General features: G+C 60.3%; 1 protein-coding gene across 3 annotated transcripts in view; it reads right to left on the bottom strand.

Annotated features, from left to right (window-relative positions):
* The window catches only part of ATP2B3 (ATPase plasma membrane Ca2+ transporting 3), a 60,372-nt gene extending 51,600 nt beyond the window's left edge, over positions 1–8,772 (bottom strand). For all 3 annotated transcript variants that reach the window (XM_081793161.1, XM_081793160.1, XM_081793162.1), the window contains exon 1: positions 8,661–8,772. The gene's annotated coding sequence lies outside the window, so the exon portion shown is untranslated. The remainder of the gene's footprint in view (positions 1–8,660) is intronic.
* Between the last annotated feature and the right edge of the window lie 5,116 nt (positions 8,773–13,888).

A 13,888-nucleotide genomic window follows, 5' to 3' on the forward strand; every position in this document is an offset into this window, starting at 1 on the left:
TTGGTGTCCGTCAGGTCTCCATCAGGAAGACGATGAAGGGAATGCCCCTTGTTGACTCATCTATCTGCCACACCCACTCGCCCTCCATCTGCCCTGAAGCCCTGAGTTCTCTCTGAGCCCATCTGGACTCCAGGAGTCATAGGTCAGAACCCGGCTCCACTAGTGAGGCCAGAACATTCCACTTGGTCAGGGGCTGGCTGTATGCAATGCTCAGAGGCTTCCTCATTTCTGGGGCCATCCTCAAGCTGGCCAGGGCCGCAAATCTCTCCTGGAGAGCGCTAGGTCCTGTGGGGACAGCTGGCTCCCCAGGATGCTTCTGGAGGGAAGTCCACACTCCCACATGGGTGGCTCTCAGAGCACCAGGTGCCCTTGGGTCCCAGAGGGAAGTCGGAAGCCCCTTTCTGGCTGGGGCCTTGAAGTGTCGTTGTGGGGGTCACCACCCTCCCCTGGGGAAGGCAGTCGTCTGTCTTCCTGCCAGAGAAGGCGAGAGCTGGAAAAGGAGAGTGCGAGAGAGCAGGAGAGGAGAGCTGATGGGCAGGAAGCATAATGACACTAATTATCCAATTACAGCGGGCTGCTCAGGAGAGAACTGCATTGCAGCAGGGAGCCTGAGCCAGCCGCCCCCTCCCCCCATACCCGTGGTCTGGCACACTCTGGCCCCCGCCCCTCCTGCTTTATCCCACGAGCAGTTGGCGGGTAGTGAGGTCCCGGGCCTGCCCCGCAGAGGGCAGAGCGTGGCCTGGCATGTGGTCTCAGGAGTAGCAGGCAGGAGGGGACCCAGAAACACCATGGCTGCCTCTGGGGCATTTCTCCAGCCCACAAAGGAGCAGAGAAAATACATCTGGGGTCTGGGAGGTAGCAGATCCCTGCCCTCCAGGCCTTCATAGAGAACACAGGGGCAGAATGAGGAGTGCCCGATCCCAATCCTCCCCCCAAGTCTCCCCAGCTCTGTCCGTGGTACTGGGCTGGCTGTCCCTGCCAGCTTCCAATCCCCAAAGGCAGCTGTAAGCCACTGCAAGCACCCAAAGCCTGGGCAAGTAACTAAGGAAACTATAGACAGCTGAAGGCCACGGGCCTGCAGGCCCAGGGTTGACTAGACAAGGAGACTGTCAGGAAACACAGGTGTCCCCTGGGGGTAGGGTCCATGCAGGCCCCATTGTGGGTCCTGATGGGGAGAGGATCTGGTTTCTGGAAACAGGCTGAAGCCCTTGGGAACACTCACTGGGTCAACGTCAGGGGTCAGGAGGACTGTTAAGGAAGGAGACCCACGTCCCCATGGCCAGTAAGAGGCCAGAAGACCAGGCCCCAGTGGGGGATGGGAGACTTGTGGGCAAACTCAGGCTAGAGGTTCAAGTCAGGTCCATAAAGCCAACTCAACGTGCAGAATGAACTGACCAAGACCATCACCACATGGGGAACTTAGACACGGGTCGTTCTGAGCACTTAGAAAAGACCTTGGCCTTGGCCATTCCTTTGGCAGTGGAGTGGCAAGGGTGCTGGGTGGAGCAGAGAAGACATGTTCAGACTAAAGATGGGAGTTGAGCCCAGCTGGCCTTCTGTGACCCAGACGCAAAGAACTGGCACACCAAAGTGTTCCCGCCACCTTTCCAGGTTGACTTCGGAGGCCCGCTGCCCAATACACTGATGGAGGAGACGGTGCCTTGGAGGCTGCAGTCGGGGGAGGGGCCTCTGCGAGGGCTCCAGACTTAGCTCTAGCGGCCCTTAATGACCCCAGTCAGCGACCAGGGCAGGACCTGAGGCTCACCAGGGGCCTGGCTGCTATCTCAATCACACAGATCAAGCCCTGCCAGGTCTTGAAAGCCTATGTCTGGCGGAGGACCGGCACACCAATCCAGAAGCATTTCCCACAAAGCCCTGAGAGGATGCCGCAAAGCTGTTGCAGGCCTGGGAGGTGCCGAGAGGGACCGAGGGCTGGTGTGAAGGCAGGAGGACCCGTCTCACGTTGGGACTCCTGGACGGTGACAACAAGGTGGGGTCTGAGTCTCCCCCCTCGGCGCACCCCACACCACAGCCCATCGGCCAGGAGCCAGGGGCCGCGGGAAGGAGGGCACAGATGGGGTGGCGGCCGCCCTCGAGGGGCCCGTGCCCGTGCCCCACGCTCCGGTCCTGCTGCCGGCGCGGGGCCACTCAGGTATGAGCCTCCCTCTGACCGCGGGGGTCGCCCCACTCAGGGGGCAGCACTCGCGGACCCCAGCAGCCCGAGGAGCCCAGACTGCCCTGTTTCCCTGGACCCAGTGCACCCCTCCCGCGCCTGTGGCTTCAAAGCAAGATGGGAAATTTGGCCCTGAGGTCTTCCAGGAAGAGCAGAGCTGAAGCCCGTTGAGGGGACGGGAGTCAGGGAAGGTCCCCTGGACCGGGCGGGGCGGGAGGAGGCACGAACGTGGCCCGGGAGGCACGTGCCCAGGCCGTTCGCCATCCTATGCGCCCAGGGCACCAAGCGCGTTCCGTAGGGCTGGTCGACGTGACTGGGTCACGTCCCGGGCCGCCATCGAGGGGTCCCGGCGATCACCTCGTCAAGCCGAAGGTGTCTGCTCCCCGCGCCTCGACCCGTGTTCAGGGTTTGTGCCAAAACGGCAGCGCGCGGGTATTTCCAGGATGGGGACAGTGAAGGGACCCACGGTGTTCCCAGGCCAGTGAGGGGAAACCCTGACTGCGGTGGCTCTTTCCAGTACTCCTTCCTCTGGGGCAAGCCAGAGACGCGACTCCCAAAGAAAAGCAAAAAGACCAAAGCCCCGTCGTCTGCGTCCCCGGCAGCCAGGGTGGGGGCGGCCTGCGGTGATCCCCACATCTCCCTGTCCCCTCCTGGGTTGCCAGCTTTGCTTCCCTCTTTCTTAATCAGGAGGCTCTGGTGCTCCTGGGCTGTCTGGCCATCTTCAGCTGTGAGCCTTTGCTTCTGATCACACTCTCCTGCCCACACCCGTCTCCCCCTGTGTATCTCTGTGAGGAAAATCCACAGCGTCTGTGGAAAGCAAGAAGTTTGTTTTGCTTTAAGATTGCTAAGGTGTGACTGCAGGTTAGGTATTAAAAGATAAAAGGCATGAGCCCACAGACGGGTCCACAGAATGGGACAGACAGCTCCAAAACAGACCCTCCTGCACGTCAGAATCCGTCTGGACTAAGGAGGCATCACACATCAGCTGGGTGACAAATCATTTGATAAAAGAAACAGGGATGATGGGTTGGCCCTGGGGAAAACGGTGTACCTTAGATCCTCGCCTCCTATTATTCCCCAAGACAGATTTCCTTTGGATTTGAACAAGGTTTGGTAAACCATGGCCCAAGGGCCAAATCTGGCAGCCAAGTGTTTTTGTGAATAAAGTTTTATTGGCACAGGGCCACGCCCATTCATTTCTGTCCTGTCTGCATTCGGGATGGAGACTGTGTGGCCTGCCAAGGGGAAAATATTTACTATCTGACCCTTTGTGGAAAAAGCTTGTCCACCCTCGAATGAAAGGGTTAAAAATCTTAAAAGTACAACTACACACACTCACACACACGTGCAGGGCAAACCCAGAAATGGATAGCTCTCAGGGTTTTGTCAGGGATTTTGTAAGCCCAGAAGCAGGGGAAGAAATCCCCCAAAAATGTGGCATAGAAAGTGTTCACCTGGTACAAGAAAAAATTCAAAGGCAAAGAGCAAAGAATTTTAAAAGTGACTTGGAACAAGTGTGCTACATTGTCAACATCCTTCACGTGGAAAGTTTATTCAAACCCACCAGGAAAATACCAGGTGAGGAAAAGGCGCATCACTAGAAAAGAGAAATACAGTTAGTAAACCCGTGGAAAAATGCTCACTCTCAGGAACCATGGAAGAAACAGATATCGAAGTAGATATTTTGGCCCCGGATATTTATGCCAGGTTGTTTGATTATAATACCCAAGGCTGGCAAGGCTTCAGTGGGCCAGGCTTTCGGATGTACTGAAGAGCCCTTCTGGAGAACAATTTGGCAGCATGAGCTTCTGTCCGCAGAGCCTCAAGGATGACAGCAAAACGGATCCGACTGCCTGAATCTCCACAAATAGCCAAATAATTAAGCGAGTTATAATCTCTTGAGAGAATATTATTCAGCCATTAAACATTGTAATTACAGTCCTGAGGCCCTCCTGGATACATCCTGGGTGCTTGATACGTCGCCGTCGAATGGGCAAATGAGCACAGTTCGAGCTCTCTCTTGATTTTTGCAAGAAGCACTTACGGCTTTCAAAATCTTTAAAAAAAAAATTAAACCATATCCATTTTGAAGAAATTCATTTAGGAAGGGATTATATTAATAAAGAAACTGCTTATGTAAAGTAAAAAATAGATTACACAATTGTGCCCATGGTATAATTACAGTAATGTGAAAATAAATAGCCTATGCAAGGGAAGCGGCGTGGCAACGAGTCCTATAAGATGGAAACACTGGCTTGCATTTTGGCGATAGGACCGAGGGGGGTTCCTACGTCTTCTACTTCTCTGGGTTTTACGAATCTTCTATAAACAGCATGCATGTTAAGAGCATTATTTTTAAATGGAGAGACACAAACGTTATTTTTTTTTGAAACCCGAGAGCCTCGCCCATCTGTGCGGAGCCGCCTGGGCCCCGCCGGCATGTTCCAGGTGAGCGAGCCCGAGCACACGGCAGGAGCCTCATCAGAATGGAGCGGGGCCGGCTCCAGATTTGCCCCAAGCTAGCGTGCCGGGGCCTCGTTCGTCGGGGCACCTGGGCCAGCCCTTGGCAATTGTGGACAAGGCCCCCAGACTCCCCAGACACCGCCCTGAGGCGTCCACACCCACCCGGCCCGCTCCCTTTCAGGGGGCCAACGGGGGACGGGCAGGGGAGTGAGCTCGGGGTCTGGGTGAGGACTGGGGTCTGGCCTGCAGTGGCCCTGAAGTGGTGCTGTGTGACAGAACCTTCTGGAATGAAGGAAGTGCTCTCTATGTGCACTGTCTGATACGGTAGCCACTGGCCACGTGCGGCCACTGAGCACCTGAAACGTGGCTAGTGTGACTGAGAGGCCGAAGTTTTAATTTTACTTCATTTCAATTGAATTCCCACCTGCGGCTAGTGGTTACTGCACTGGACCGCGAGGCTCTAGGCGGTGCCTCGAGATCGTAGCTGCGGGCAAGAGCCTCGCATTTGAGTGAAAGGGTCCCGTCTTACTGAGGGGCCCATCCGCAGAACCCAAAGCAGGCTCGGGACCACTTCAGAGAAGGTGCTCCCCAGTAACACTGACCGGGCAGCCCTCTGGAAACCTCCTGTTTCGGTCCCCCGAGGTGGGGGCCAGGAGAAACCTCCAGCCCTTTCTTCCCACCTGGGCCTTGCCACTTCACCCCCCACAGCTCTGGCTTGGGTTCAGCCATGCGACCTCAGCCTCTTTCCCCTTCCCAACCTTGGCAGTACAGGACGCCCAGCCTTTACTGCCGGATCTGGGATCCTCTCTCCCTCCCTCCTGGTGACGAGTGGGCTCAGATCCCACTCCCCAGGCTGTACCCCAGGCCACCTTCCAGCACCTCCCACCCAACAGAAGGTGCATAGGCAGGGGAGGGCTCTCCCGCCGGGCGCCACTTGGCCTGGCTTCTGCCTGCTCAGGCGGGGCAGAGAAGCGAGGAGCGGTGAGGAGCCGGAGCCTCGGCCGAAGAAGTGGCTTCCGGGAAATGACGGGGCGGGGGGGGGGGGGGGTTATGGAGGAGACATCTGCACATTCCAGGTCTCTGCCTGCCCTCCCCAGCAAAGAGACAGCCGGAGCCTGGCTCCTGAGCCCATCTCACAGATGGCACTGGCGAGGCCCCGGGGCAGCGCGCCATCGGTTAGAGGTGAGCATCTGCTTTTGGTGCCACAGCCCAGGTCCCCGTCTGTCAGCTGCCACTGACACGCACTGAGACTGCTCCTTCACAGAGGAAATGCCCACGACAATCAGCTCATGTGTACCACTGCTGGCCTGCCTTCCAGTCTTGGTTTTGCCACCTGCTGGCTGCGTGATCTTGGGCGTGTTGCCTAACCCCTCCGGGCCTCAGTCTCTTCATCTGCAAAATGGGGACAGTAACAGCTCTTGCTTCACTGGTTGTGGTTTCGATGAAGCGAGGGGATGTGTGTGAGGCACTGAGAAGGGTGTCTGGCGCAAGACGAGTGCCATCACTATTACCGTCATTACTGACATTACTGAATGTGCCCGTAACCTCTGCCGGAGATGGCAGCCCTCAGTTTAGAATTGGAAGGGAGTGCGATGCGTAGCCTGCCTATGTGCTGACAACTTGATCTGTAAGGAGGAGGAGGAAGCTGGGCCTGGCTTTGCTGGCTTCAGGAGAACCAGCTGAAGCTCAGCTCTCGAAGCCCCCGGGGACCCAGGGCGCCCTCACCTTGGCCACCGGGAAGGCAAGGGGCCCCTCTCTATAAGCTACGCTGGGGGAGGCGGAGGGACCGAAGCTGACCCCAGCACCCTTGGCTGCCTTCCTGGGCTGGGAGAAGATGTGCTGGGGTGGAGAGCACTCACTGACTCGGGGCCTGGCCTCTCCCCACTCGCTCACAAATGATTCAACCTCCAAAGCTCCAGGCCTGGAGCAGGGAAGGTACTTGGCCAAGGTCACGAAGACCATCGGGCCCAGAGCTGGCACCAAAATGGAGCTCCTGCCTGGGCCAAGACACCTCCGACCAGCCTTCTGTGCCCCTCAGGGCCCTGCCGTAGCATTTCTGCTACCCGCTGTAGCTCTCCACCCAGAGTGCTCTTAGCCTTGGGGGCTTCCTTCCCCAAGGAATGGCTTTCCTTCTGGCTCTGTGCAAAGCCCCCTCCCACGCCACCCCGGTTCCATCTGCCTGCGTTACCCCTCCCCACCCGTCCCCCCCACACTTCTGTGCCAGAGCCGCCTGCCCCTTCGCTCAAACCACCTGGCAGCGCTGGGCAGGGACCAGGTTGATTTGATCAAGACTAGCTGTGTCCTTGGCCTTCCCTCTCCTCCAGGCCAACAGCAGGGATGATCGATGCCCCGGGACCGAAACCGCCCGGCCCCTTCCAATTGGCTCCCTGTCCAGGGGCCAGCTCCACCCTCAGACCCTCTGCCAGGCCAAGGCCTTGGCAGTCCCTCAGCCCTCTACTCTGCTGGCCGGTTCTGGTAGGGGTTCCCGGCTCCCTCCTCAGCAGCCACCTGGCCTTGCTTTCCTCAACTGTGAAAGGGGGAGATGCAAACAGTGGTGTTGATGGAGAGACTCAGCTGGGCGGGGGTGGGGGGGAGGGGGGGGGGAGTCCAAGAAGGTGCTTACAATGGTGCTGGGACACGTGGGAGGCACTCTGCCCCACCAGGCTGCTGGCAGCGTCCCCAGCCCTCCACCCAGCCAGTCAATGTAGGGCTAGGACCCCTCTCTGCTTGAGGCCTCAATTATCCCGACTGAAAAATGGGAACAAAGATCCCAGCCTTGCCTTCTTCACTGGGTGATTTTGCAGATTCAGTGAGGTCAAGGTCGTGAACGTGCCGCACCGAAACCTGTACCCACTCTGAGCTGGGCCTGTGCTGGGCACTCAAGAGGTCCCTGCCTTAAAATGCTCACAGACCACTAAAGGGAGAGGGTGGTGGGGAGGGCACAGAGCTAGCGGGCAATGAGGGGGATGCCTTCCAGGCTGGCAGCCAGGGGAGGCTGGGATGGCCGGGGTCAAGGCTGGAGTCGACCCTTTGGCCGGCAGGGACCCACTTCAGGTCTGAGGGTCAGGAATACCTAGGGGCCGCACTCAGCTGCCTGGACCCGGGTTGTCAAGCTCCTAGTTGAGGGATAGTGGCCCTGTCCTGTTTGGTGAGGGAGTGTCTCCACACCTTCCCCCAACCTCTCACCCACCCTCACTCCAAGGATCCTTACAGATCGGCCCTGGGCCATGCCCCCGTCCTGCCTGCCACCCCTCGTCAGCTGGCCAGCTGCTAAGCTTGCAGGGATGGCAGAAGGAAAGAGACCGGGTCCTAGAGAGAGAACCTGACTGTCCGAGGCGGAGACCCAGGGCTCCCTCCTCTGGGAAATGCCATACCAGCCTCCAAATTCCAGAATCCTAAACCTAGACAACGCTGAGGCCAGGAGGAGAAGCCATCTGGCCAAGGTCACACAGGTGAGGAGGGGGTGGACAGCTGCGCGTGGAGGGATAGAAAAGGAGTTACCCAAGTGTGGCCAGGGAGGCTCGTTGTTGCAGTGCCCGGACCCCGCAGCAGGGTCTGCAGGGCAGCCGTGTGGGCATGCGGGGGGCAGTGTGGGAACGTGTGAGGGTTTCTCAGCGTGTCGGGGGAAGATGACACAGTGTGAGGGCATGGAGGGGGGGGAGGGGGTGTCAAGAGACTCGGGGAAGGTGCGTTCGGCGCAGCCTGGCTCTGGCCCAGGCCCGGGCGCCCAGACTGTGCCCGCCCAGGACCCCGCCCGCAGCCCCCGGCGGCCTTTTCTTCCCCCCCCCCCCCCCCCGCCCGGGCGCAGATGCGCGTGCGCGCGGGATGCGGGGCGCGGGGTGCGGGGCGCTGCCCGCCGGCCCAGGGTCCCCGGGGTGACGCGAGGCGCGGCAAGGACACGCAGGCCGGACGCGGGGCGCAGGTGCCGTGGGCGGGGACCCGCGTCCCCCCACCTGCGGGCCGCGCCACCTGCCGGGCTGCCCGCCCCGCCCGCCCCTGCCTGCGCGCCCCGGGCACCACTTACCAGGTCCTGGGCACGGCCGACGCCGCGGCCTCGGCTCCAGCGGCTGCTGTCGCTGCAGGCGGACGCCCGGCGGGCAACGATCCGCTCCAAGGACGGAAAGGCCCGGGCACAGGGCGGCCTGGCCGGAGGCGCCGGGCGCGACCCTCCGCGGCAGGCGAGGGCTGCGGCCGAGTGCTCCCCACGCTCCGCACCGGCGGCGGCGGGCGACGCGGCGCGCTCGGCTCCAGCCGCAGCTCTGAGCGCGGAGGGAGGGAGGGAGGGAGGGAGGGAGGCAGAGAGCGCGGGGGGGGGGGGGGGAGGAGAAGGGAGGAGGGAGCGGGCGCGGGGGGCGGCGCGCCGCGCGGGGGCCGCGGGGCTCCAGAGCCACAGTCCCGGCGCGCGCCCTTCTGTCCCCTAGGATGCGCCGGGGTGCCTGCCCTTCCTGGCCAACCAGTGCCCCCTGAGGGCGCTGGAAGGAGGGTGGGGGGCGGGCTGGCCTGGAAACCTGGGGGCCCTGGCACCTGGGAGCACAGAGAAAGAGCGATGAGCACGCGACTGGGGCATCGGCTGCCGCTTCCTCTCAAGACCCCTGCCCTCTGGGTCCTGTCCCTAACAGTCAAGTGGAGTGGGGAGCTGGGTTGCTGGTTCGCAGCCCCGGGGGTTCTTGGGCCCCTGTGGTGTCCCAGGGGTTTGTGATAACTCTTGAAACTGCCTGCTGTTGGGAGTCTGACAACTGAAAGCAGTTTTGAGAAGGAAGCTGGAGCTTATGATGGATTCTCAAAGTTGGTGACCCCAAAAAGTTATCACATAAACACAGTCACACAGGACACAGAGATACTGCACGCCCTGGGTGGACACCCGGGGACAGATGCACAGGGACACAAACATCCCAGACACGAGTGGAGACAGACACACAACCCCGGTGCCGAGAAGACCCATATCCACAAACATACTCGGCCACACCCGTGGACAGAGAGCCGAGTGCGTGCCCACAGACGCTCAGCAGCCAGGCAGGAGCTGGCTGACCCATGCCGCTTGTCTTCGGAGTCCCAAGCTTCCCAGTTCCAGGGACAGTGGGTGTCTCCAAACTCAGACGAGGCCTTTGCCACCATCTGTGACCATGGAGCAGAAGTGCAAGGGGGCTGACTCTGTAGGAGAGAGAAGTGACAGGCCCACAGTGACATCACCGTCCCAGAGCAGGCAGGGCTCAGAGCCCAAGAGTGTGTCAGGTAGAAGATATGTGGACACAGCCACAAATTCTTTCTTGCCTTGGACAAACAGGGCCCCGGGGTGTCCTCTATGCAAGGCCCGGACTGGGCGCTGGGGACACAGCAGGGACCACAAAACAGGGGGCTGGCGGGCAGAGTGAAGGTGAGGTCACGGGTTGGGGTAAGGGCCCCTCGGGGAATATTGATAGGGGGACACGAAAGATGGTGCTGGGGGCTCAGGGAAGGCTTCTATGAGGAGGTGCCACGGTGACAGACACCTAAAGGACAAAAGGGTTGGCCAGGGGACTGTCACACCTCCCCAAAGTCTGACCTGCCCCCAGGAAGCAGCTGCTCCCATGAAGAGCCCTTGAGACCTGGCCCCTCTCAGTGGAGACGAAGGTCACGAGCACACTCACGCCCGCTCTCTCACACACGCTGACGCGGGCTCACACCTGCTCACTCACACACGCTGACGAGAGCTCACACCCGCTCTCTCACACACGCTTACTTGCTCGCTCACATGCATTCCTACCTGATACTTATGCACTTTTCCTGGGTGTCTGCTCTTGGAAAGCTAGCTGGCTGTCCCACGGAGGGCGGGGCGGGGGGGGTTGCACTAGCACACAGGGTCAGCTGTCATCAACTCTGGCTCCCTTGGCCCCACAGCAGCCCCGGTGCCCGGCCTGCCTGACGCGCTGTGCCAAGAATATGGAAGCTAAAAGCCAAAGCGAGTCCCTGATTTCCTGAGCGTCCATCGCGAGCTCAGCACTGTCCTTGGAGCCCACACTCAAAGGGGCGCCACACCCCACCTGGAGCCAACTGGGAAGCTGGGCGGGCCTTCGCCCTGGCCAGGGGATAGGGTGCCAGCCTACCCCCCGTGGCATCCGCACTAGGAAGCGGAGCCCTGAGCGGTTGGAGCGCCTCCCGAAAGCCTGTGGCCTCCTCTACCCCACGTATTCAAGCTGGGTTCTCTTCTTGGCCCCCCAGGGTGTGGCGGGCTCCCTGGAGTGTGGCCCGGCGGCACGTCCTTCTGTCCCAGGCCCCAGGCTCTAGAGCCAGGGGAGATGGGGCAGGCTGCTGGGCCCAGCCTTCCTCGGCGGCCCTTACGGGAGCCTCCCTTTGGCAAGGGGTACGCTCTGACTGACAGAAGACATTCAGTTATCGGTCAGCCTCTTCGCAGACGGGAGTCGGCAGCTATGGGACGACAGTGGGGAAGAAATGGGTGCTGAGGGGGAGGGGAGAGCCTTCCATGTGCAGGCTTGGGAGTGGCTGAAGAGAAGAGCTGAGACTCCCTTGGGACTGTGTCACTGCCTTCCTCCAGAGACCAGGGGACGTATTGATTGCCCCTGAGGCCATGTCCATTTTACTGATGGCTGCTGTCCACGTGGGGGCATCAGCACCACCTGGTGAAGTCCATCCTGCTCCCAGAGCTCAGAGCCGGCTGCCTTGTTTGGACAGCTACACGGGTCCCCCTCTCCCTGTGCTATGCCCAGGCCACCTGTTTGCTGGGGTTGCCCTTGAACCCTGAGGGGGAAGAAACAGGTTGAGGGGAGAAAATCAATAGCAGGGAGCACCCAGCACCACCCCTTTGCCTCTTTCCCAGGGGTACATGCCTTTGTGATGAGGCCCACTGTGGTCACAGTCAGCTGGCCAAGGATCAAGGTATGTGGCCTGCAGGAGAGCTGAAGGCACTGAGCCACAGCCCCACGGGGTGTCATGAAAATCCCGTCTCTAGCAAATGGCAATCCCCAAACAGCTAATGAGCCAGGAGAGGGGATGGCCCCCTTTCTATGGTTCAAAATAGTTGGTCCCTCGCCTGTGGCCCTGAGGCCAAGAGAGAAGTCTCAGATCTGGGAGTGAGGGAGCCTGGGTACCAGGGAAGCTGTCCCAGGGTCACTGATGGCCCTTTGCTTGCTCATTGGCCAGCCCCTCTTGGCTTCTCTGTCTATAAAGAGGTGGGCAGGGAGAGCTTTCAAGAAAGTTCTTCTTTACATCAAGCCCTGTGTTCTGTACTGAGTGCTTGGGGGACAGCCCCAGGGAGGCCCACAGCCGGGGTTCGGCGTGTATGTAGCAGGGGAACGTGTTTGGCTTAGTGGCACAGCCCTCCCTGCTTCCTTGCACCCTCCCCTGTTCGTTTCAGCCCCACACCTCGTCCCCACTGTGCTCTTGGCCTGTCCTGCCCCATCAGGAGCCTTGGGCCTTGGTCAGTTTCCCTCACTCTTATATTGTCAATGGATCCCTGTCATCTGCCTCCTCCTGGGACCATCTCAACGGCACTCTTGGCCCAAGAAACAAAGCCAAGAACCAGAGGCTCAGCCTCAGGCCCATCTCTCTCCAGCCTTCACACACGCACTGTGTGAGAGGAACCCACTCTCCCTCTTCCTACTGGCCACCCCCCCTTGTCACCTGCCTCCACCTCACCGCTCTCCCCACCCCCCCCGGCCATCTCCTCCACTGCCCGGATGCTTTCTCTCCCAGGTCCTAAGCCACCTGCCACCACGATCCTCCCCCTGGGCCCAGCAGCTGCCACCCCTCCCCTGCCTGGTTTCTCTACTGCCACTTTTGCTGTGGCTGTCACAGCCGCCTCTGGGGACAGCAATTCCTCAGCCCAGCATTGAAGTGGGGGAACTTCTGGCTGGGTCCCAGGGCCCTCTCTTTTCTGAGTGTTCAGTTTCTCCCTGGCTGACGTCACAGACTCTTCCTCCCCTACTCCTCCAAGGCCTTGGGGCCACCATCACGCCGGGGCCTCCCGGGTCAGTGTTCACCTGCAGCCCCGGAACCAGAGTGGGACCTGATTTGGAAACAGGGACTTTGCGCATGTGCTTAAGGATCTTGACATGGAGAGATGATTCTGGAGTATCTGGGAGGGCCCTAAGTGCAGTGGCAAGTGTCCTTATAAGAGGGAGGCAGAAGGACATTTGACACACGCAGACACAGGGCAGGAAGCCATGTGAAGACAGAGGCAGAGACTGGAGTGGCAGTCACAAACCAAGGAATGACTGGAGCTGCCAGAAGCTGGGAGAGGCAGGAAGGATCCTCCCCTAGTGTTTTTGGAGGGAGCACGGCCCTGCTGACACCTTGATTTTGGACTTGTGGCCTCCAGAGCTGGGAGGGAGTCAATCTCCGTTCGAAGCCACCTGCTCGTGGTCCTTGGTTACAGCATCCCTGGGAAATTCATACCAGTCCCTGACCTGGCCCCCGAGAAAGTCTTGGGCCCCCCAGCACCCTGCCTGCAGCATACCTCCCTTTGGGCATCTCAGGTGCTCAGCCTCAATAGACTGTGCCCCAGAGGTCCTGGACAGCCTGGGCTGCATCTCATGCTCAGGAACAACTCAGGCCTGGCTGCGGCTGGGTGGCCTTTTGAACACAAGCCCTCCTGCCAGCCTGCTCCAGCCTCGGGGGCTAGCTCAGACCCCGGGCACCCCGCCTCTGCCCTGGCAGCCTGTGTGCAGCAGGCCCTGGGCCCCGTGGTGCCGCGGTGGCCCCGGGCTCTCTAAGGCTGCGGTGGCTCCGGGCCACCCCGGCGAGGGCGCCCGACCCCACGTGTCCAGAGTGGAGTTGGCTTTGCCTCTGCCTGCAGCCTCTGCCCTCCCAAGACTGGAGCGGGAGCCCATGGGGATGGGGCCTGGAGACCGCAGGGGGGACCAGAAGCGAATGAACACCACCCCCCCAAGTTCTCAAATCAGCCCCTCCACCACCCCTTCAGGCCCTTCAAGGAGGGGTTGTCCTTCTGAGGTGCCCTGCCCCCATCCCCAGCCATGATCTACAGACGGACGCCTGGCTGGCTGCCCCTTCAACAAGCCCTAACTTGTCTAAAACCAAGCAGTGGATTCGGCTTAGGCTCCAGCTGGGCCGCACCACATCCAGAAGGCACCTGACCTGCGGTGAGTACTTGGAAATGTCCTGCAGCCCAGCCCCCTGTCCCTGGGTCCACTGCTTGGCAGCCGCTGCTTTCACAAGACAGCCCTCCCTGAGCAAGTTGCTCCCGGGACTTTTGTCGCCCCGCGTGTGCATGTGCGAGTGTGCGTGTGTGCGCGAGTA

The sequence above is a fragment of the Panthera onca genome, chromosome X, assembly GCF_046562875.1.
Source record: "Panthera onca isolate mPanOnc1 chromosome X, mPanOnc1 haplotype 2, whole genome shotgun sequence".
NCBI classification, from domain to species: domain Eukaryota; kingdom Metazoa; phylum Chordata; class Mammalia; order Carnivora; family Felidae; genus Panthera; species Panthera onca.